The sequence below is a fragment of the Notolabrus celidotus genome, chromosome 17 (genome assembly GCF_009762535.1).
Source record: "Notolabrus celidotus isolate fNotCel1 chromosome 17, fNotCel1.pri, whole genome shotgun sequence".
Classification (NCBI taxonomy): Eukaryota; Metazoa; Chordata; class Actinopteri; order Labriformes; family Labridae; genus Notolabrus; species Notolabrus celidotus.
In genome coordinates this window covers 27,440,242-27,466,345 of record NC_048288.1, presented here as the reverse complement: position 1 = coordinate 27,466,345, position 26,104 = coordinate 27,440,242, and positions in this window count along the sequence as shown.

Genomic DNA, 26,104 nt, shown 5'->3' with positions numbered 1-26,104 from the left:
TTTTTTTTTTAGATAATGTATTTTTATTAGGTTTTTCTGCTGTGTACATCAATCAAAAAGTGTATGTTACCCAGTTTTATATTTTTACAGGCAAACAAGAACACATCGTACAATGACAACCACTTGTGTCCAATCCAATGTGTTTTTAAAAAAGTTATCTTAAAAATAAGAAAACAGGAAGGGCTCATGAATTAGAAAGAAGATATGATACATTACATAAATAATGTATCATATCAATAAGATAAAAAATGAGTAAAAATAGAATAAAATAAAAAATATTTCTAACAAACAAAATCTTGAAATGAATTTTTACAACTTTGCCTATGAAACATATATTACATTAATCCTCAAAGAGGTCTAAGACCTTTTTAATGACACTGATGACACCACTCAACTTTCAAGTCTTGTTATCATCACAATATTCCAACAAATCAAATCTAAGGACATTTTTGGGACCACTCCCTGTGAATTAGTGAATGTTTCCCAGAAGGGAAGAAGATCATGGCTGTTTCCGAAACGGCCTGCTACATACTACTTACTAATGTAGTAGGCAGTAGGTATTGCCTACTACATACTGCATTTGAATTTAGTATGTAGTATGACTGTTCTGTCCGATCTGTCATGCAGCATGCTGAGCCAGACTTCGCTGGATTTCCGGTTTCGGAAACGGAAGTAGTCAACGGCGAAGCCGATAAATAAAAAGCATCCATTTATGATTTAAAAAGTTAGGAAGTGGTTTATATGTAATTTGATAACTTTCACAGCACCCAAAAACGGATTTCCTCCCGTCAAAAAATGAGGAAAAAGAAAAAGCAGAACGAGCGCTGTGCATTATGGGAAACAGTACGCGAGGCAGACTGGTCCGATGCACACTGAGATATTTTCCCGAATCAGTAGACATCCGGGGATTTTTGGCATACTGCAGATTTTGCTCTTGTTCACATACTACTTACTACATACTGAATTTTGGACATATCAGTACGTACTGCTAGTATAGTAGGCGATTTCGGAAACAGCCAATGTCTCTCTTGCACCCATCTAGCTTAATGCTAACTCTTCTTCTTCTTCTTCTTCTTCTTCTTCTTCTTCTTCTTCTTCTTCTAGCTTATATTGGTGCATTACTGCCACCATCTGCTCCAGAATGTGGGTCAGACAGCCACTTTGTAATGCTAACCCTGTTTACATCAGGAGGGAATGAAAAGCTACTTTGCTTTGCTAACCCAGCTAACATTTGAGAGGGAATGAAAATGCCTTACTGGCCACCATCGTTGTTGTTGTTGTTGTTGTCGTTCTTCTTCTTCTTCTTCTTCTTTCTTCTTCTTCTTCTTCTTCTTCTTCTTCTTCTTCTTCTTCTTCTTCTTCTTCTTCTTCTTCTTCTTCTTCCAGCTTATTGGTGCATTACCGCCACCCTCTGCTCCAGAGTGTGGGTCAGACAGCCACTTTGTAATGCTAACCCAAATTACATTTGAGAGGTAATTAAAATGCCTATTTCCTGCCAGCTAGCTTGTAATGCTTGCTAAGCTAACATGTATTTATTTATTTGTTTCTTTCAACAGGGACAGTGTACAGCCATTTAGTTATACCAGAGTTAGCTAGCTGCTAATTTACATCTGTAGTCCCTGGGCAGGAGACAGAGGCGATGCCTCTGTTAAAAACAAATAGTACATAATTTAAACAGCTACACAATAATACATATGCCATACATTATGACCATAAACACCACAGGTAATGCCAAGCTAGAGTGTCTGGCATAGTGTTGTGTCTGTTTGTGCTCAATTGGTGGTTACTCTGAGTTTTCACCATGAGCATGATGGGAAATAATCACAATAGATGTTAAGTTGTCTCCAAAACAGTAACCCTGAAAATACCAAGCTGTTAGATTTTGAATCGTTGACCAAAGTTTCTTTAGAAATGAGCGTGTGTTGGACTTCAGTCATTTTTAAGACTTTATAAAACATTTGAAGGTAGCGTTCAGGTGCACCTCATGATTTTTTGAAACGTTGCATTTATAAATTGTTTTTATTGTCTCATCATTTTTTTGTTTTTCCAAGGTGCAAACTTTTACTTTAATCTAACTGCTGCCAAATATGCTTCAAACAAAGAACCAGGACAGTGGTAAAGTTTTTAGAATTATGTTTCTGTTTCCTGGCAGAGACTTCTATTTTTTTTTTTATTCCCCTGTGGGCGTCAATGATTGACAGAAAGCAGAGTGGAACAAAATGTGTGCAGTGACTGAAAAACACTCAACTGAGGGGCTCAATGAAAAGACAATAAACAGAAACAATGGCAAAGCCAATAAAGAGTTTTATGGTCATTATGATGGATTGTCTAAGTCAAACAATTCTTGTGTCTGTAGAAATGAAATGATGCTGCACAATAATAAGGGACAGCAAATGAAGGTAGAAGGAGTGTTCCTGATGTCTTGGTTTTATGTTCACTGTGTGCAAACAGAACCAGCCCAAGCGACAGACATAAACTCTAATCTATACTTTCTCTTTATTATACACCCCTGGAGATCAAACAAACCAATAATGGAGGGCTTAACTGATCCCAAGAATTTCACAAGTTATGAGAAATAGACCAAAGAGAAAAACCAGGAGCTGCTTTCAGGACGCTTTTTGCCTGTTCTTTTGATTTTTCCTCCACAAACGTAAGCCAAGTTGATTTACTCTTTAAATTGGACTCCAGCCATGGCCGGCAATACACCCACGCTCTCTCTGAAACTTGGTGTTTATCACTACTGCTTTGTGTTCAATCCACCCCACCTATACCACCACATTATGGGTCTGAGTGCAGTTACACCTTATTGATTCCCTTTGGGACTTGAGGGCTCTATTGACGAAACTCTGTGTGATTGCTGTGGAGAAAAACTTTGGTTAAATAACTTGTAACTTTGGATTTCTTGGGAAGGCAATGGCTGAGTAAGCACCCAGAAGAAGTTAAGAAACAAAGCACAGCTTAAGCGTAATCCTCCAATCACGAAATGCCTTGCCAAGAAAATAAATGAAATCGATGGGCAAACACATTAAAGAGGACTATGAGAGTGGCTTCTAACTCTATAACAAGTGTTTACATAGTCGGACTATAGGCTGAGATCCCTGTAGCTAGCCTTGCTTTAGTTTAGACACATAATTGTAGTCATGTTTATGTACAATATATGAAGTCTATGTTTTTGAGTTTTAGTGTTTTAAGAGTTTCTCTGACGAATTACATCTCAAAGATGAAATCTGACCTCCTGAATCATACATTTTTGGGGGGTAATTTTGAAGACTGCTGTCTCCTTAATGAATATTTAACGAGAGCCATTCCTCTGTCAGACTGACATTGGTCTTTTGGTGCTTTACAGTACAATACCCAGTCTTACGTTTTCATCTTCTATAGTCTGGGTTACAGACTTCAGACTTTTGAAATTTGTCAGTATTATGTAACAAAAACAAACCAACTTCTAAAACTCCAATTCCAACAAAAGAACGCTGTGCAAGAGTTGATAAAATCACATTTCAGTGGTTTGCAACTCATTTGAAGCCTATAGTTAATGGGAAATAAGTTGAAACTGAATAAATATATGTATTGTTTTATGGAAAATATTTACTTAGTTTAAAACTGACGCCAGAAAGACTTTTCAAAATGTTGGGACAGGGACGACAGATCATTAGATGGTTACATTCTCCAACATTATCATCCAAAGATGCCACTAAAGATCAGTCAATCAGTCAATCAATCTTTATTTGTATAGCGCCAAATCACAACAAACGTTATCTCAAGACGCTTTTACAAACATAGCAGGTCTAGACCACTCTATGTCAAATTATGAACAGAGACCCAACACCAAGACTCAGTCTTACCCCACCTTAATCCACCATGAGCATTGCACCTCGCAGTATTTAGCTAATTACAGCAGCGAGGAGAATCTTCCTTTTAACAGGCAGAAACCTCCAGCAGAACCAGACTCATGTTGGACAGCCATCGGCCTCAACCGAGTTGGGTCTGGAAAGAGGGATAGAGGAGAAAAAGAGAGAGAGGGAGCGGGGATAGTAAAGAGAAATGTCATCGGCTTCTCAAGAAGAGCAAGATTGGGATCATCAGGATGTAGGGGAGGAAGGCTACACTCATCCACCTATCTATTATCTTGACTGCTTATCCCGTTCAGAGTTGCAGGGGGGCTGGAGCCTATCCCAGCTGACATAGGGCCGAAGGCAGGATAGACCCTGGACAGGTCGCCAACCTATCCCATGGCAAACATGGCGAGACAGATGATCATTGACTCACACCCACGGACAATTTAGAGTGACCAATTAACCAGGCGAGCATCTGGGAGGAAGCCAGAGTACCTGGAGAGAACCCACACATGCATGGGGCGAACACATAAAAAGCCCGGCTGGGGATTTGAACCAGGAACCTTCTTTCTTGAGGAAACAGTGCTACACTCATAGGCTCTAAAACACCCTGACAGAAAGGCTTCCCCCAGTGCCTCCCATTAAGACCTAATTCCGTATGTATCTTGTGTTTAATCTGTTGTTCCTCTACATTTATATGCTGTCACACTGAATCTGTGTCAGCCTGCCCTCTCTGCCCGCATCATCCATTAACTGATTAACCGATTAGCATCACCTGGGCACTCTCATTGGACGCGAGGCAGCTGGGATTCGACTTGATCAAAGAGAGAAAGGTGTTTTGTCTCATCTGCCGTGATGAGGGGGAAGCAGTAAGTGCAAACACTTGTCACCGGCCTCATCTAGGTCTAAGAGGCTGGGAGAGAGGCCAGGGGGACATGGCAGAATCTCAGGGCACCAGCTGGTCACACACACACACAAGTAAAAAGTGTGATTTCACCTGGACACTTAGCACAGGCATTTCATCAGCCAGGTCTGGCACACTCTGAGGTCCCTCTCATTAGGATGGTGGTGCTCCACCAGTGTGGCAAGTGTGGACCCGGCCATGTAACTTTAACTGAATGTATGATTTGTGTCTGCATATTGTGAGAATATTGTTTTAAAGTAGCTTTGGAATGTTTTTTTTTTTCCTAACCAAGCAGCACCAGGGAGTATTTTTATAATAACATTCACATTTTATGATTTTTTAATCCACTCTTATCGTGCCACAGTAATGTTCTTAAACTAAATGCCTTCAAGCATTTTAACCATGATGTCTGTGGTGCAGAAACACACCAGACTCCACAGTTACATCATATTCTGACCCCCTTCTTTTGCCTGCCAGCACAGACACTGATCAAACCACCATCTGCCCAGCTGCTCTCACCACTGAGCCACCAGCACAGCAGGGAGTCTGAATGTGTTCAAGTGCACTATATGCTCTCTTTCACCATGTTCCACTCTATGGTAATTGGACCCAGTGTTCCTCTCTGTTGGATTGTGATTCTGAATTTCATTTTCTGTTTGTGGGGGACGCACAGGAAGAATTTCAAGCCAAGTCAAGCCAAGTTTTTTTCTTTATCAACTTGAAGTTTTATGAAATATGAAAGAGGACTTTAACTCTCTCAGATACAAGTGTGCAGGAACATGGGATTTTGAGTGTGTATAATCCATAATGCTACAAGGTCCAAAGTCTCACTGTATGCTTCATAATTTGCAGTTCACTTCCACTTAGTGTTCCCCACTGGGGACTTCAGGGGACTTAAAAGTGTTTCATTGTATTTTTTAATACATTGACCTTCAATACGAAACAACAAAGAGACAGGAGATTTTCTTCTAATCGACAGCCAATGGCCTCGGCTTCTCAGAAGATTAATAAATGAATTTAAAACACTTCAAGATTTTACCTTAAGGATGTTGCAGTTCACAAGAACACAATGAAAACAAGCAGAAGTGTTTTATTTTCCAGGAATGTATGAAGCTGACCTTTGAGGTGGAAACAATGCCAACACTTCATAATTTTGTCGTGTTTAACATTTTTATGCTTTTGAATATTTTAATGTTTCACTAAAGAGATGAAATTGGCCTTGGTATTTACTACTGTATTCTAATCAGTTCATCTTTGAGTTCAAGTGGATGTTTTTGCTAAATTTGAAGATAAAAGGTCCTCCTCAGACATTGGTTAAAGAGGACAGGAACGACTTGAGGATTGGTCATCGTCTTGTGACATCATGGTCAGGGCGGTAAGCTTGACCATCATTATCAAGTCTTGCTGTTACCTTTCAGGTTGTACGTTCTTTAAATGCCGTCCATCTGATGAGTTATCATTTCACTGCTTCTCTTGATGAGATGCTACAAAGATGATGGACTGTAAATATGAGGAGTGACTCCAGAGTAAAAGCTGATTTATACTTCTGCGTCTCCCCTACGCAGCAGGGGCTGATGCGGACATGAGCCCCACATACTTGTGCGTCTGTGTGTCTGTGTCACGCAGCAATTCTCCGCCGAAACACTAAAGGGCAGTGCGGTCTCTCTGATAGCCGGCCGCCTGCTTCCGGTCCCGCTACGATCTCTGTTTACTTTTCCACAGAGTTTCAGAGCGTGTTATGTTAATCTACAGCTGATACATGTTGCTGTTTATCATACAGACATGATTACATGAAGAATAGAGAGGAGGAGATGAAATACACGGCCGATGTGCGGCCGATGTCCGGGATCCCGGAAGTGTTGTAAATGCGGGAAAGACAAAGCCGCCAAGCGGACCAATCACAGGGCTTGCGGTCCGCTTCTGCTCTACGGGGAGTTACATTTTGGAGGAGGTGCACGTCAGCTACGTGCGTAGGCCTCGGCGTAGGTACGGGAGCTACGCGGACCCCCGGCGTAGGGTACGCCGTTGATTCAACGCAGAAGTATAAATCAGCCTTAACTCTCCAACAATACAGGAAGTGTACAGGCAGACGTCAGTGTTAGGATTTGACAGGTGACCCTTTTAACTGACTTTTGACTGTCAGTCTGTGAATACCTCATTCAACTGAAAGTCATCAGTTAGCAGGGTTATTTGTTAAATCCAAAAACAGTTGGTCTTGCTTCCATTATTGGGTATATAAACCTTAATCCAGGATGAGAAAACTTTCTTGTGCACCAGCAGTTTCCTTCAAACAAATAAAAAATGGGAGAATAAATCTGCCCAGAATTCCCATCATAGCTTTGGTGTTAAACATAGCTGTAAGTGGCTGAATGCTAATGCTAAGTCATGGAACTTAGAATGAATGACAGCTTTGTAAACCAGCTGCAGATAATTTGTCTTTGTGAGTGCATGACTGCAGCAGGCTTAGGCCTAAAGTTACAGTCTTGGCTTGATGTCCAAGATACTCTAGGCAAAGCAGCCTATCAAAGTAGAGCTGAGACCTATCCTTTGACTTTATAAAACATGGAGAAAGTGTCAGTAATGTCACTCATTGGTCTCTAAAGAGGTATTATGAAGCTCAAAGATGGCACCACTTTGGAAACACTCACTCTAAAAATCTTCCAGCTAATTAAAAAGAGGCAAAGAGGTGAAGCTGAGACCATAAACTTGCTGCCTGGAGAATGACTGCCACACCCCTAATGTTCAATTTAGCATGACTCTTGGTTTTTCTGTAATCAAAGTAGGCATGTTACAAAATGTTCAACCCTTCAACAGACTGAATTTTGGCCAAATCAGAACGCACTGTTGTATAGTTTTCAAAAACAGCCAAAGAGTTGAGGTATAAAGACTAACTTTTGAACCAGGATGTAAATATTTTAAACTCTACTGTGAAGATAGGAAGTTTTATATGGGACCTAATGGGGTTCCTTTGGCTTTTGGACCCACTTTTTCAGTGGCTTCATTTTTCAACACCTGAGGTTGTCACTTAGACCTAACAAGCCCAACAAAGACTGGCAACCTGTACTCTGAGGTTTCAAAGAAACACACTGAATATACTGAAATCACAACCCTTAGTGATGTCCAGACTCTTGTTAACTTTCCTGCTGCTTTGTCTTTGTTCAGGCTGCTTCAGCGTCACGCAGCCACAATGGAGTTATTAATAATGTCGACAGTAAGGGTTATACTGTTCCTATGACGCATCAAACTGTCTGCTGTATACTGAGGTCTGTTCTAATCATGTTTTATTGATTCAAACACACTTGTACGTTCTTGAAGTCGAGTTTCCACTCTTGCTCCTTTTCTTCTATGAATTTCCCCATTCCTTCCACACAGGGGGGTTTCCACTTTGAAAGTTAAACAAGCTTCAGAATAGATCTGAAATCTAATCTCAGCCCTTTGTCCACACAGCAGCCAAAAGGCACCAGGGATGAGTCTACAAATTCATACAACCATTTTTTTTTCCCACCCCAATGCAAGTGTGTTTCCGTTTGTGTGCCTGCATACATTAGGCTTTAACATCCATCTCCACTGGCACTACTTGTGTGGCACCGGGGAACACCAGCTGTGCCCCCCCATCTGCTGCCGAGATCAGCCCAAGCATTTAGACCCTCCGAAAAAAAAAGGGAAAAAACTCTGAAAAACAACAGCAGGCCAAGAGGCAGGGGGATTACATCTTGTGTGTGTCTGGCTGTCTGTTTGAAGGTTACGTGCGGGTCTTTGATAGGAATACATGTGTTTGTTTATGTCTTTCTTTTTGCTTTATTATGGATTTGGAGACATTTCCCAAGGGCGACGTATAGTTCAGGTTTCCACTCCATCTGTAGCCGAGGTGTAGCTGCAGCTCGCTTTGATCACAGACGTTCTAAGCCGAGCAGCCTCGAGGCCTCGCACTGTGTACACGTTTGTTCTGTATGTCAAAAACAACAAACTGCTCTTTATCTCTTCGCTACAAATTAACCCCAAATCTGCAGTCATCACCCATGATACTGACTGAGCAGAAACAGTGATGATATTTGACAAATGAGAGCCCCGTGATGATGGAGAGACTAAACGTTACGACTCCCAATTCTGAAGAATAACAATCATACTTGAGCTGTCAGCACAACCCTCAGAGTCTCACCACTGGCCATAAGATGAGCAAGGTGTTACCAAATCATGAATAATTCAAGCAAAATGATCCAAACCCACTCCTCCAGTTTTTTTTTCTGTACGCATACTGTATTTACTTGGCGCGTAAGAGTTCTTCTTTTGTTGTGCAAACGCAGCCATATTCTGTCTGATTGCATTTAAATCAACAGGGCATGTAAAATTTAAATTTCTTCAAAGAGACTCTGGGAAATATTTCAAAGGCTTTGAACTTTGACAGCTGACACGGAAGAATAACAGAAGGAAATGCAGAACATTTATGACTATGTATGAGATGCATAAGCTTGCAAGAACACGAATCACAATACTGAGTGTTTGAGGTAATAAAATATGCCTTAGCTCACTAGAGTTGCTGTCATCTTGATGCTTTTGTCTTTAGCTGGAAAATAATCTAATGTAGCTCTCAAAGCAAGGAGAGTTCAACCAGAAATTGCATATATGTTGCAATAGATGTACTCCTTATTGTATAAGTACAAACAGCAGACAACATTTGTATCATTAGAGAGAGAACACACTTTATTTACAGGGGGGGAAATTCAATTATTTCACTCGTGTTATTTTTCGGTCATGCTACACGCACAGTTTTGTGTTTTTTTGGTACATACATACAATGCACACACATGCAGTGGACCTGCACTTAGGGAGAGATGTCAGAGTGTGTATGCTGCCATCAACCAGCGCACCCCAAGCAGTTGGGGGTTTGGTGCCTTGCTCAAGGGCACCTTGGCAGTGCCCAGGAGAGTGAGCCAGCACCTCTCCAGCCACCAGTCCACTTGCCAAGCTTCATCCATACTGGGACTCAAATCAGCGACCCTTTGGTTCCCAAGTCAAGTGCCTATCATAGACTGTAAATAAAAATGGACAGCGTTGCTCCACCTCTTCCCGTTGTGCAGTTCTGAAGCCAAAAAATCCCGCTCCTGGGCGAGATGTCAGAGTAAGGATGCTGCCACCAACCAGCGCACCCCAAGCAGTTGGGGTTTTGGTGGCCTGCTCAAGGGCACCTCAGCAGTGCCCAGGCAAGTGAACCAGCACCTCTCCAGCCACCAATCCACTTGCCAAGCTTGATCCATACTGGGACTCGAACCGGCGACCCTTCGGTTCCGAAGTCAAGTCCCTATCATAGACTGTAAATAAAAATGGTAACAATGGTCCACCTCTTCCCATTGTACGGTTCTGAAGCCAAAAAATCCCGCTCCTGGGTGCATCCATTGTGCAGCCAGAGCCTGTGAAGCCACTGTAACAAGCTCCGCCCTACAGCGTAGCGTTCCCTGCACTGTTTGTAGTGGTATGCACACCGGAACATAATAGTTTGCACCTGTATGCTGTGTTTGCTGTGAGTTCCCGAGTGGTGGGTAAGTTGCACTCCTGGAACACACCCCTTGATAGGCTGCCTCCCCTCTGCTGGCACCCCTCACTTCCCCCTCCCATTTAGCTAGTTTTAAAATCCCCTTGGATAGGAAGTGTCCTTTTAAGATAAAATAAACAAATTATATTGTAATAAACTTTAATGCATCTCCCTAAACTGACTAATTTACATCCTTACAGCAATAACTAACCCCCTTCTTTTCACAGATACTCCCATTTTAAATTTTCAATACATTTACATTTTCTTTTGAACCACATCTCTGTCTCACTTCAGTTGTTGAACCTGTGTTGCCTTTTTATTTATTAAAGTGTTTGTTTATTTCCTGGGGTGAAATTCCCCAGGTGGCGTTGCCGGATCAGTTACATTTTTCTTTCTTTATTTTATGTCAAACTCTTAGTGCCGCCCCCCTCCACCTTGCCACATTCTGGCATTACATGAGCATGTATCAATTTTTTAATTTTTTCAAACTTCCATACATCCTCCACACATGCATGTTGACTGACAGCCTTATCTCTCAACCATATGTTCCATGATTAAACAGATCATGCATTTTACATGTCCCACCTCCAATATCTCTACATGGCTGCAGCCAAGCGTTCTGCTAGGCATTTCCATGCAGCCACGAATATCAAAAGTCAAACATGAACGTGCATCCATCGGGTACATTATGAGGGGGCACACAAGATGGGGATTTGTGAAGGCTCACTTGAACTCGATTTCATGGTAACGCTAGGTCCAGTTATGGTCTGTGCACATTGGCATTCAGAGAGCTCCGTCCGGCTCGGCTTTAGATGAAGGAAGTGTGTTGATGAATATCAAAGCTGACTAATCTTTTCTCCACTTCAAGCAACCAGCCACTATTATCAGTCACAAGGAGGTTAGACTAAAACACATACAATACACAGTGTGTGTGTGTGTGTTTGTACAGCAGTGCACCAAGTACAATGGTCTTGTTATACCAGTAGTCTAATTAGCAGTGCAGACACCGATGAAATGTTTCGAAGATGCTTAAATTTAAGTCTCATGTTTACAACTTTTCAGCAGGAGGCTTCAGATTAGCAACAACTAAGACTGTGTTAAATAATTGCTACAACAAAAAATAACTCTGGTCTCTTTTAACTTGAAACACAGTGTGTCCATTTTTTTTCTACTTACACCTAATTTGGTCACTTGTAATGTTTTTGTTTGTACACATTTTGAAACAGGCATGTTTGCATCCAGTTATTTTACAGTGGTGTTCATTAGTGTGTTCTGTTCACATCAAATAGAATAAACATCAATGTTTGTTTCACTGGAATAAAAAAGAGAAGTCATGTTGGAAAAGAAAAGAGGCTAAAGGCTAGGCAAGGCTAGGCTAGGCAAGGCAAGGCAAGGCAAGGCAAGGCAAGGCAAGGCAAGGCAAGGCAAGGCAAGGCAAGGCAAGGCAAGGCAAGGCAAGGCAAGGCAAGGCAAGGCAAGGCAAGGCAAGGCAAGGCAAGGCAAGTTAATTTGTATAGCGCATTTCATAAACGAGGGCAACTCAATTAGCTTTACATTAAAACATTAAATGCATTGGAAACATTCAGACAAGCACAAAAGAACACACTTAAAATGACAAATATAATAAAACAATATATAAAATATAAAATAAGCTGAGATAGGAAGGCAGTGGCAAATAAAAAACTCTTAATCTTTGATTTAAAAGAGGTGAGAGTTGGAGCGGACCTACAGCTTTCAGGGAGTGTGTTCCAGATATGTGGTATATAATGACTAAACGCTGCTTCACCCTGTTTCGTTCTGACTCTAGGGACTGAAAGCAGACCAGTACCTGATGACCTCAGAGGTCAAGATGGTTCATACAGTAGCGAGCAGATCAGCAATGTATTTTGGGATTAAACCATTCAGTGCTTTATAAACCATCAGCAGGATTTTAAAGTCTATTCTTTGAGAGACAGGAAGCCAGTGTAGCTAAAGATGAAAGCTTTATTTTGCTATAACACACAGAACACGCACATCGCCTCGCGTTTGCTTATATAACTGCAAGAGGCTGATGTCCACTTTATGATAAATATTATGAAAGGGGTTGAAGACCCATTGTTTGTCTCAAGTAGAATTTACCTTGGCCTCAAACACAGGTATATTAACGGACGCCCGTGTATATATGGCGAGAAACTTCACAGCTATACCCACGCTTTTATTGTGAACAGATTAATCATCATCCTGTCTTTAATGTAGGACAACAAAGCTTCCAGTTTAACTTCTCCCTTGAGTTTTCCCAACAGTTTTATGTGCTTCAAATTCAGACTCCACTGTCCTGAAAAGCAAGGCATGCTGGGGCTTATTAGAGGACGGGTTACAAGGGTCTGGATTCAGGGTGAAAAGTCATGGCCCGAAAGTACGAGAGGTCATTTTAGGCACGAGTGTAGCCAGACGGTCTGGTTAGAGAGGCCATGACCTTTTCGTAGGTGCTGTGTGGGAGGAAGACTTTAGGTGTTGCAATTTGACTTCCTATTTCATGCATGGTGAGCAGTGGTCAGTTATGAGCTAACTATTTTGTGATTCACTTAAAGAATTATTTTTAGGGTAATGTTTGTTTTGTTGAAGAGTATGGCTGTTACTATCACTCCATACTATTTCAGGTTGAAGTTGATTTTGTTGCTTGACAAGGTTTTCAATACAAATTCTACGTAGGTCCTCACTTGCAGGATCAGCCTTGGTTTCAGCCTACACCTTTTTTGGTCAGCATTTTATTGGCTGAAATATATGTGGATGTGTATGCATGTTTATATGTATGCATGAATGTACTTGTGTATGTATGCATGTGTATGTGTACGTATGCATGTACATATAGATATGTGTATGTATGTATATGCTGGACTCTATCTAATTTTCTTGATGAATCCCTCAGTGATTCTTTTTTTTTGCTTTTATTTGCAATTTTCTCATGGCTCCTATGTTGTGGAGGGATGTGTTGGTTGTTGATGCAGACCAAAAAACTAAACCTGCACCAAGGGTAGTCCAGAATCCACTGAGACAGACAAATGGTGGTGAGAGATGCACCAATGGACCAGCTAAGGATGTGAATGGAATCTGTTAATGTGTAGTGTGCTGTTTGGGTCATGTTGTTGCTGTAGACACAGAATAGGAACAAGATGCTTATATCTGTTATTTTATGTGTGGGGCCTCTCAAATTTTCAGCAACCCTTAAAATTTCTTAAAATCTATTAGCATGGGCAAACCTTAACGTTCACACTCACGTTTGGTACTTTTATAATCTGGTTCTTAATGCTTTATCCAGGGATGTCTACCCCAGCTATGAGTATTAATTTAAAAAAAAATGTTTTAAACAAGAAAGTAAATTTAATCCTTGAGATATAAGCAGTGGTTGACAAAGTACATAGTTTCATTGCTTAAAGCTAGGGTTGGTAGTCTCGGAAAACCAGCATGAATTTGAATGTAGCTTTTCCTCATGACTCCGTCTAACCCCTCCCCTCCTCCCTCGGAGCTCCTCCAAAACGATGCCCCCCCGCTCACATGCACGAGCGCCACTGATTCTCGACCATATGATCGTGACTGATTCAAAACCGGTCATCACCAAAACATTATCATAGTGAAAGTTAAAAACACAAACAAACATGGCTGCTGTTAGTACTCACAACTATCATGCTAGCATTATCTAGTTGTACCGGTGACATGATATCAGGAGAAAAGTTATAACACATGTAATACTGTAACAGCTCTACTGTTTGTTAAACGTGTTCAGTGTAGATGTTCTTAATTCCTACAGTGTTGACGGTCAGTGAAGGCATCAGGAGAGGTGTAGAGTGTGCGAGTGGGAGAGAGGAGAGACAAGAGGAGAAGTTCTTCATTCATTCAAACATTGATTGTTGTTTTGTTGGTTGGCGTGATCATGGCCGACAGTGACCAGTTATTAAAACTCAACGTGTTCACGAATCGGCTCGTCATCACTACAGCGTCCGGACGGACGCTACAATAAATATATATTTTCTGTAGGACTTACTGAACGTCATTAATTATTCTGCTTGTTGGTGAGAGCTTTTTAGACTCTGATCCGGACTACAGTCCTGAGCAAAGCACCTCATCAGGTCAGAGGGGACAGGCCCGAGGACGAGCGAGAGGGGCAGTAAATAGAGTCAGGGGAAGTAGAGGCAGGAGACAGGGACTTGGAGGAGTGCACGCCGGGGAAATGTACGCGCAGGAGAAGGGCAGAATGGCTGGACGGGATTTGATTGGTTTAAAATTTGGGGAGCCAAAAAACGGTGATTGGTGTTTTCCCAGGTTTACTCCGGCTGTAGATAGCAGGTTTTTTTCACTCTTTTTTAAGAACACATCATGTATTGATTGCCATCAGGACATAAAGATAATTTTAACCAGTATGACAAAAAGTGTATCTAAATCTGATTACCAACCCCAGCTTTAAGTCAAAGTATAGATCCACTTGGTCAGATTTTACCCCAATACAAGTGAAAGTTGCTCTGTCCAATTATTACTTGAGTTAAAGTAATGAAGTACTTGCTTTTAAAAATACTTAAGTAATCAAAGTACTCAAAACGTTGTATTTTCAAAATACATAAGTGCAGTCAAGAATACACAGGAGTACATTCTGTTACATTCTGTTCATTTAGAAACCATTAGTTGAAATCTCTAAAAACTATACCATGGAATAAAAACAGCAACTAAGTTACTCCACAGACAACTTAGTTGAAACAAACGTTACGTAGCTCAACACGCTTTCTCAGGTTGGACAGTGAATGTTTGTTTGTTTGGGCAGAGTGGGAAACAGAGAGAACATTTTAAATGATACCTATCATTCTTCATTTCAAAAACCTCTAACACGGGCTGAAGATATAGCCGTGGGTGCTCAGGTGGAGAATTATAGCCATCATTACCACCTCTAAATGAACGGCCTGATCTGAGTGATGCTCTGTGTTTGCTCCACGTTCAACCGTGGAGACGCACGATATACAGGTATGACTAAACCACTGAGACAAACAGAACTACACAAGCACGCTTTACTGTCTTTAGGATCAGATTTCAGTGAAGAGAAGGAAATTCATGAGCTGACTTCAAAGCTTAAGTAGTCAGGTAACTAGAGCACTGATAGAAATGTAGTGGAGTAAAAGTAATAAGTTTCCTCTAAAAATAATACTCAAGTAAAGTACAGATACTCAAAACATGTACTTAAGTACAGTACTCAAGTAAAATGTACTTTGTTACTGTCCACCACTGGATATAAGGATGTTAGCAGTGCATTTGGGTGACAAATTCTGAAAGTCAACAGAAACTTTGTTTACAACGAAACTCCACCAACAGGCTGGCTGATGTAGCCGAGAGAAACAGCAAACAGGTTTCCAAATCAATGATAACAGAGATGTTTTTTTATTTGCCCTCACACTTATCATAGTGTACATTTGTCACAGATTGTAATACTGTATTGTAAAAGCCTTCTCTAAACTGACAAGGTGTTTTGAAATTTTACAATCCAGTACTGGCAGTCAGACACAATCAGCAACTTCTGCTAACAGCCATGTAAACACTCCTCAGGCTGGCTTGTTTTTGTGGGGTTCTGCATCATGAACCGCTCGGTCGATGCTTACTGGTACATGGAAACAGCCTGTGACAGGCTCTCTGAGCAGGAGAATGCTGATTCCAATGACAGTCTGAATGCTGTTGGAGTGGTTGTGGAGGTTTTTAGTGGGCTGCATAAAGAACAAAATGGACCATAATCCACAAAATGGACTTGGGCATAATTAACAGCAGTGTTTTCTTTTCATCACTTCACTGGAGGGGTAATGTTTTTATTTTGTTTGATTGCCTGAAAGGTTGTTAAATTTAACGCCCCTTTTATCCTCCTTTATGAAATATCCATTTCGGCGCGTCTCTCCTACATTAAAAACTCATTATTTGGAGGGCTTAAAACACCTTATAAGTTTCTCATTGTGAGAGTGAAATAAAAATGATGAATAAACTGTGTTATTCTTCCAAGAGCAATAATTTTAATGAGAACATTTTTTTTGTTCTATCAAACAATATAACATTTCCAACAGAAACTCTTTAAGCAGCCTGATGTAGTTTCCTTATTTAATTGAAATTAGCACAATCAATTAATTAGCATATAACTCCATGTTTACACAACGCTTCAGCAGCGGCCTTCTAAACACAGCATCAGCGTCTTACAGGCAACACTTTGCCATGACCAATTAAACCAGCAGTCATTGTGGCATCTACAGAAACTCCAGTATGGTAAGCACATCTATAAGGTTAATTGAGTTGACCCTTTGTTTTCCCCTCCTGTTGTCACTGCCCCTCTAACTGCTGATGCCCTTTGTGGGCGGTCGCCGTGGCAAGGCGGCGACAGCACAGCCACGGGGCTAAATTTGGTGACAGCCTTTTATCAGCATCACTGAAGGCTTCATAACAGCAGCAGTATCATAGAAACCATCAACAGACATCTCAGTCATTTATGGACTAGCTGTAGCTGCTCATAAAGGAAGGGGATCATTATGGACTCTGCACATGTGGCTTTGATGAATCATGTGACGCTTACAAGATTTCATTGAAAACATATCCATTGAGAGTCTACATGATGGACAAATGAGGGTAGACAGACAGGAGTTGGGTGTTTTTAAAAGTAAATTTAAGACTTACCTTTTTAATCTAGTTTTTAATTTGGAGTAATTTATTTTAAGCCCTGGACTGCATTATTATTTTTATCATTATTACAATCATTATTATTTTAATCATTGCATTAACATATATTCATGTTATTTAATTATTTACTTATCTATGTATTTATTGTATTCATCTGATCTTGTTAATGCTACCTTATTTTTAACTTTTCTTTCCACTATTACTTATTTTATTAATTTTACTGTATTGATTTTATTTTTAAGTATTTTATTTATAATCCTGCCTTTTATAATTCTAGGGTTTGTATTTATATTTTGATTATTTGAAACAATTAATACCAAGAACATCAAAACTATGAAAGAACATATATGGAATTATTTAATTAACAAAAAAGAGACTGCTACACTTTAAACATCAATAAGCAAACTTCATGCACTGTAAAATGATTTCAGTTGTGAGTTAATGTCATATTTTTTGACAATTTTTCTCCTGTTTAACCTAAAAAAAACACTGGTTTTATGTCATAATAATATAATATAATCTGAATTTCCCTTAGGGATAAATGAAGTATTCTATTCTATTCTATATCCTGGGCATATTCATTGAGTTTGAGCTCCTGCAAGAACTTTCAGTTTGTGTTGTTTCAAATCAAATAAAGCTTTATTGTCATTTTGTTCATACCTGTGTAAAAACAAAATCATTTGCAAAGTGTAGTAATATTGTCCACTGGGGGCGCCAGTTTGTGAGGAGCCCAAGGAAAAAGGGTAATGCAAAAATACAAATGTTTGCTTTTCATCTTTTCTATCCAGTTAAAAATCTAGCGCCCCCTGTGGACAACACACACGTCTTATGATTCTGCTGATCTTGTCCTTTACATATGCACACTAATTGACAATCTTTGCTGCAGAAATATTTAAAAAAGAATGTTTCTTTGTCACCTGACATCTACCCAGAGGCAGTGACTTCAGGCATTAACAGCAACCCTGGAGCTGGCAGTCACTTGAATGACTTTGCACAAACACATTGAGCAAAGCTTCATGGGTCTGTCAATGTTGATGAAAAAAAGTGTGTAAAGAGATGATATAATTGTTGCACAGTTATTCTGTTTTTAATTGTTGGTGGTTGTGCATGTTGAATGCTGTTTTCAGAGTTTTACAGAATGTAAAGTCAGTCCATAAATTCAACACTAAGCATAGATGCTGCTCCAGATCCAGACCTCTGGCCGGTGCTTTGTTTGTGGTTGTGCTCCAGCTGCATAAATCACAGAAGCTGCTCATTACATGAAGAGCTCTGACCCTGAGCATTATTTAACTCACCAGCTCACCACAGTACACAGAAGTAGTTAATCTCTACACTGATGATCTTGTGTACTTCTTTAGTTCATAACAAGGGCATTAAATACCACCAAAAAACTCCTCACTGCAGCTTTAAGCACAGATTCTCAACCTTTCCAAGTTGGAACCCCTGACAGTTATATTGTATGTCTTCGTAACCCCATCTATGTTATTTGATTTTAGATATGCCTGTTATTTTAAACCACAACCATCCTGTAACCCTCAGATATGACCTTGAGACCCCCCCATTGGGATTAGGACCCCAAGGTTGAGAATCATCTGAGTAATTATATGAAGTCAACAACTGTAAACATCTCCATCATCACTGATTTCCATTACATGGGAAAAATAAAGACATGCTGCAAAGTGGTCTTGAGGCTCATCAATGCTCAACCTCTGACAAAGATGTGGTTATGCTACACCTCAGAAATAAGATGAGATATACTTTATTGGTCCCCCATTGGGGGATTTTTTTTTGTTACAGCAGCTTACAACACAGGACAGGGGAATACAACAATGTACTAACATAGTTGAAATATATATATATAATAACAATAATAATAGTAATGATAAAGGTAAAATAGAATAGAATAAAATATGGCAACTATTACAGATGTATACACACTATGTACACACTATCTGATAAATAGATAGTAAGCCACATGGGTCTGTCAATGTTGTGTGAAATCAAGGAGGCAGTGTCAAGCATTGTAGCTAACTGTTCAACCTAGACTAACAAACCACGAACCCGCCTCTGATTTTCCCTCTTTCTTAATAGATACATAATCAATACCCCCTCCACCATCACCATATTTGTTGACTTGAAACTCTTTAGACTCTGTGTGGCGACCTCTAGTGGATGCATTTTTTTTTATCACCCATCCCAACATATTAGAGCTGTGGGAGAAGATTGGTAGTGATAATTGTATCCTTTAAAATGTCCTTATCCATTTTTCATTCATAAATATAAATGAAATTTTATTCTCATGACCTGTAATTGATTGTTTTGTTTTTTCACAGTTAAGTTTAGTGCTAGAACTAAAGCATAGAGAGACAGCCCCTGTTAGGTCATAGAGGAAACCCTGTAACCATGTGGCCACTTTTATATTAACACCTTTCTGACCTCTGGTCTCAAAATATGAAGCCAATGCGGAAGTGTTATAAGCTGCAATTCATCGAGTGTCCACTTGAGGCTGGCTGCAGAAACACCAGAAACCACATACACTTTACAGCAGAAATAAACATGTTTACAGCCTGGTACAAAATAACGGCTCTACATAGCTAATTTCTCTACTGGCACACACTGTAGGGGGGTGAATTTTTTCTAACACGAAGGTTCAGAAGATATTAAGATTACAAGTTTTTGCCCAAATAAGGACATGACTGACTTGATTGACAGGTGGGAACACAGATCCTTTAGCCAAAAAATCAGCTGACTGATCATAGAGTTAGATGTGTGTTTCTAAGTTTTCATAGCTGCATATTTTCTTGGCTTTTACACTTAATATCTGTCTATAATTCTTTAGTAGTTTACAGTAATTCATGTAGTTTAGTAAATGTCAGTGATTAAGGGCTGGTGACTGAAGTATAGGAGGCTGTACTGAAAAAGAATATAGATGCAACAGAAAAAAGACTGTGAAATACTTCATTTTTAGGACCATGAACTTCAAATAAAAAAAAAACAACTATGAACATGAACTAGTTCGTTTTTTGTGTGAACTTGCACAACACTGGTCATTGAAACTTCCATAACTGTGAATGTCTCCTCCAAACTCTCACAAGAATCTGTTCTGCTGTGGACTGTACCGACCTGAAGGATATTTTATCAGTCAGTTAAATGTGTGTCTTGGTAAGTGGGAGGGGTATGACATCATTCCCACAGCTCCACCTGCCAGAATGCTTTTGTGCATGCCTTGGCTCCACCAGTGCAATTTATCAGCACCTCCTGAGGCTGTATTTTGGCTTCACATCTGGGGGGAAATGGAGCTGTGTTGTCCATATTAAAACACAGTCAATATTGATGTCAGCTGGCTTGTGTTTATATAAAATAACACTGACCACATTAGTCTCTCGGGAAACATAACCTTATCACTAATTAGAGTGTTTAGTCCCATTTCCCAGGACTGTCACACACACATACACACACACAGAGCGGTTAATCAGTGATAATTATTACTTTATAAATCTACTTCTGAGATCCAAACTGAAGAGGACATTTAGGGTCTCAGACTCATTCTCATTCATAGAGTGTTTTCAATAAAAGTGCCCATCCAAACTGAGGCATATTGTGCCCACCTGTCAATTGCACCTTTCAAAAACCTGCTGGACCATCATGCAGCGGTGGAATGGGAGGGCATATTAAAAAGGTCATATTATTTGGAATTCAAGGCACTTTGAATGAAATGAGAACCCATTTATTCTCACACTGCCAGGTTCCTGACAGTAAAGAAGGGAGACGGACGGAGAGAGAGAGAGGAGAGGGAAATCTTAATCATCTATAATTTTGAGCGAGAAAGAATCAATTTTTGACAGAAATTTTATAGCATGAAATATATTCCTACGCTCTGCGATGAAAAACAAAATGTGGAGTGGAGTGGAAGTGGTTGGGTGCCTGCAGTTGAGTGCTGGTTTAATACTAAGTGGTTACCCAGCACTGTCGATGTGTCATCGTAGAGAACAAACATCATTAAACTTATTATTCATTGCAGTAGCTTTGCAGAAGCCCCTGATGGCACATTAACAACAGTCTACTGAGAGACGCATCACTCTTCAGTGGCCCTAAAGAGGCGAATGAAAAGCCTTCCCATTGACTCGCCCTCCTCCCCCAAGCCCATTAATGATAATCATTATTTTCCCTTTGTTCATTATGATCCACACTCCTCCATTTACAAGGACTCTAATATCCTCTTTCAGTGTGTGGAGATGTATCCTTAAAGTGCCTCACTCTCATAACGTTACCTCGAGACTCACAGCAGGAGGCAGACATGATGAGTGACAAATGAACGCTCACTTATGGATGGATATCAACCCCATCTCTGTTGTCGTTATCTCTTTTCATACTGTCACAAAACCACTTACACCCCCGCTTCACAGCCCAGTCAGTCACATCAAAAAAAATAAAGGCTGGTGGGGAAACACAGTGGTGCAAGCTAGTTATTTATTCTCCCTGTTTGTGGTTCATGGTTTTCACACCGCAGGCACCAAATGTCACTCACAGATTTTTGGGGTTTAAGTACATACCCAAAATATTCAATCTATCAGACTTGCAATTTAAAGATAAGACCAATCTTCTACTGCTTTTTAAAAATCTTTTAATATGAAAACATGCCATCAAAAGCCCCAAACTCCAAACTAAATTGATCGACTGGCAAGTATTATAACATGTTTCTTCACTGTGATGAACACAGCCAGTGTTGTTTATTCTCTGCGTGGCTCGCTATTGTCTGATTTCCTCTGTCTGCCTCAGAGCTGGTCCATTACATCCTTTCATTACATGGACTCATTCAAACTCAGCGTCAGACCAGCCTGCAATCTCTCCGTTAATGAATGTCCAAAGTCGCCATAATAAGCGAAGAAAACTTGAAAACATGAACCACGGTTAATGAATGTGCTGAGTCACATTCTCTGACGGAGAACATCTCTGCTTCAGACTGACAATGCAGTGACTCTTAGGTCAGTCATATTAAATACAAGAGAATCAGTGTTGATGAAAAGGAATACGTCATCAAATTAGTTGGGGTGCTTTCACACTTGGATCATTTTCGGGATGAACCGTGGACCTTTGAGAGACCACAATGTGTTTTCACTGCAACAACCTGGGTCAAAATTCAGTGCCAGGATCTTTATTTTGAAGTTATAAAAGTCCCTTCCTTAGCTTCCCTTATGTTAATGCTGTCTGAACAGGAACCTTTTGAGTCAGGTTGCAGCACATAGGGACCAGGAATGATCCAGAACTTTCAGAGAACTGGGCATTTCAATTTGACTGTACAAACAAATTGCCATAATGCTAAATTGCAGACTTTCACAGCCTTTGCAAAACAGATTTTAAGGCTATATAGTCCTCATCGCAGAGGTCGCCGGCTCGACTCCCGGCCGGTCGACCATTCACTGCATGTCTTCCCCCACTCTCTACTCCTCAAATTTCCTGTCTATCTTCAGCTGTCCTGTCAATAAAGGCAAAAAGGCCAAAATTAGAACTTAAAAAAGAGTAGTCTTAAAACTTTCCCTTTAGATAAAGCTTATAGTTAGGGCTTGCTCAGGCTTGGACCAGCTCTTAGATATCCTGCTATAGGCAAAGACTGCCAGGGGAACTGATACACTGGGATCCCCTCTCACCCCACAACTTACAGTAACTCTCCCTGTCCAATTAAAGTTACGAACCATAGACCTTTCTGGAGTCCCTGAGCTCCCTTGTCTCGTAGGTTCCTCTTGATCTTTGTTGTAGACGGCCTGCTGCTGTGGACATGCCAGACTCCAGCTGCTACAACTACTACTATCTGTCTCACCACTATCTCTCTCTCTCTTTTCATCTCCTCTATCCCTCTTTCCAATCACAACTCGAGGCAAATGGCTGTCGCAGATGAGTCTGGTCCTGCTGGAGGTTTCTGCCTGTTAAAGGAAGTTTGTCGTTGTTGCTGTAACTTGCTTAATGCTGCAAAGTGCTCTGCTCATGGTGGATTAAGATGAGGTCAGACTGAGTCCTGTCTCTAAAATGGGACTGGATCTTATCCTGTCTGGTTGTTGGGTCTTTCTTAATAATAGAACATAGAGTGCGGTCTAGACCTGCTCTGTTTGTAAAAGCGTCTTGAGATAAAGTTTGTTGTGATTTGGAGCTATTTAAATAAAGATTGATTGATTGATATTAATAAAAGACAAAACACCTACGACTGAACTTTGTTAATCTGTTTTCAAACCAATAACACATCGACTGATTCAAGTATTCAGACCACACTCAAAACACAGACAACAACGTGTTATAGACCCTTACAAGGCAAACTCCTTGGGACAAAAGTTCTGGGTATTTTTGTTGGAACTGAGGCTTTTGTTGTTAGCAAATAGGCAGGGGCGTATCAGACAACACTTGTAACTGTGTATCACTTGTTTTTTGGTCCAGTAAATTGGATTTGTTGATAAGAATATCAAAATGCCAGCCTCACCTCTTACCAGGGCTGACGAACTCTGGATTTGTCACTTGTGCTCCAGTTTGAAGCCGTGTGTTTGCCAGTCAAAAACAGCACTAAGAGGGCCAGAGCAAGCCAGACAATAAGAGGATGCCAATCTCTTCTTGCCGCATCACTGCCTTCTAGTTGACCATGAAACCCAATCTGGACGCTGATGAAGCGCCTGTCAATGCCACAGGCTCGACAAAGACATGTCTTTGCCTCTTTATAAATCACTCCCCCCCCCCTCTCTCACTGCTGCTGTGGAGTGAACCTGGGGCTCTTACCTCCGGCTGAACCTTCTGGCAAAAAGCAATTTGTCAACGGCTCATCTGCATTCAAGCCATATCAAGTGTGATGTGGTGGAGACTGACAACTCCATCAGCTTATTCTCCAGGAGTCCGTGGAGTCCGCTGTGGATATATGGGGTCGATGGGAAGGTAGGGCTCCTTGTTTTTTGTGCAAAAGCAAGGCTACAGGGGAGGGGGAACAGCCGTTTAGCCAGACAAGCAGAGTTTACAGCAACGGCGTTGTTTCACAGGCCTCTGTGCTGCATAAGCAATGCAGGAAATATTCATCACTGCTCCACTCTGTAGTTGACCCACTGCGCCCACTGCTAACGTTCGATGTGACACCTTCCCACCCTGTTTCTCACTCACAACATGAGCTACAAGCCTCCATTATTTATTATTTCCTCTCAGCCGGTGCTTGAAACGAGTGCGTGTTCAAAGCAGCGGCGTTCCGATCATGTTGCCTCCTGATAGCGAAAAACACATGTGGTAGCTTTCATGTTGGCAGCTTGAGGAGAGCTCTTTGTAATAAACTTACACTTCAGATACTGTTATCCAGCTCAGCACTGCTGTTTAATGGTGTTTAATTGCACATCACGGCCTGCTTAAGGTTGATGGGATATGCTTTAAAAAATGAGGATGGCTGTATGTATTTGTGGAGGGTTATTTATAAGCTAAGAGAGGAATTATTACTTCCATGATTTATACAGTGAAGAAAAAACTGTAGAGACTGTTTCCAGTGACTTGCTCATTGGTGGATTAAGCAGGGACACTGTCAAAGGTATTAGAATGAGGACTATCTAGACCACGGGTTCCCAAAGTGTGAGTCGGGACCCCCTGGGGGGATGCAAAACACAAATGAGGGGTCGTGAGATGTCTTCCAGAAAGTTTGTTTTTTTAAAGTTATCTGAAAAAAGTACATTTTACCCATTATAGTAAAAAATATGGACAAAAATAGTAGCTAAACTTGAAATACAACCTTGAAAATAGAAAATGTAACAAGTTTTCTGCCTTTCTTTTTGCCAGATGACTCCTAAGTGTAGGGTTAGTGAACAGTTAATTATCAAAAGCATCAGTAGCAGCAGGTTAATTCATAACGGCACAAGAAACACAGACACATGCTCATGTAGGTAGGCTAATTTTCTGCAGACCAGCTAAATGAAGCCACATTAAATCACTTTGAGGGACAGTGGGGGTTGCAAGTCTTTGGCACCTATATTTTGGGGGTCACGGGCTAGAAAGTTTGGTAGCCCCTGATATGGACCTGCTATTGAGGATAATAAGAAGCAGAAGAAGAACTACTGTCTTGTTAATGTTCAGCTGTCATCAGTAGCCATCAATTTCTAAGACTGGTAATCCAGTTGATGAGTGGCAATGTGTAATCCAGGTTGTTATGGTTAAAAGAGAGGTAAAGCAGGATGTCATCACCATAAAAATGGACGTTGATATCGTATCGATTGACCATATGTCCAAGGAGCAGCTTGTAAATAGAAAACAGGAGTGGTACCAGAAGTTACCCCTGAGGTACTCCACAGGGCAAATTTGCACGGGGTGACTGTGACTTTCTAGTGACAAAACCAAAAGACCTCCAAGTTCAGTAAGAATGAAACCATTTAAAAGCTGAATAAATGGATCCATCTCAGAGTTTAAGACGTAATAAAACTGAGTGATCAACGGTATCATAAGCAGCATTTAAGTCTAAGAGAACTAATTGCCAGTATCAATAGTGTTAGGGCAAATGTGTGAGATGAATGTAGTTTAAGGAGTTGTTACAGTGAAATAAAAAGGGGACTCAGGCCTGAGCAGGGAGCAGAAGGATCCAACTCAATGCTTTTAAATCTCAGGGAGTTCTGGGCCCTGGTGCTCACCAGGGACCTGGCTCCTCGGGCATCTGAGAGACAACACAGAGACATCCAGTCCAAGTCAGACTGGACAGGAGCCGTCATAACTTTCACTCGCAATATGTTGTAAATGTTGGCAAAGAAATGCAGAGATTGAAAGTGAGAGACATTTTGCCTTGGGTTGTCTCCAAAGTAGCAATGATTCGCTGACTACATTCAGTTTATCTTAACACCTTAGTGGTTAGGTGCAGAGAGACACCAGGTTTGTTTCTGGTGAAGAGGGAGATAAAGTACTTAAGTTCTGAGACAGAAAAGTTGGTAGTTTTTGGAAAAGTTCCTGAATCATAAAGGTTCAAAGAATATGAATACATCCGATTTGTTCCATTTGTTTGCAAAGTTTTACTTCTTTGCTGATGACACTGGACTGTCCGTGTGTAACTTTACTAAGCAACAACTCATAGTTACATCAGTACCACATTATAAAACTGTACTTTTATTTTAACAGGCACAAATTTGAAGCCAATCATTTCTACTAATTCACATTTAGTCAATCATTATG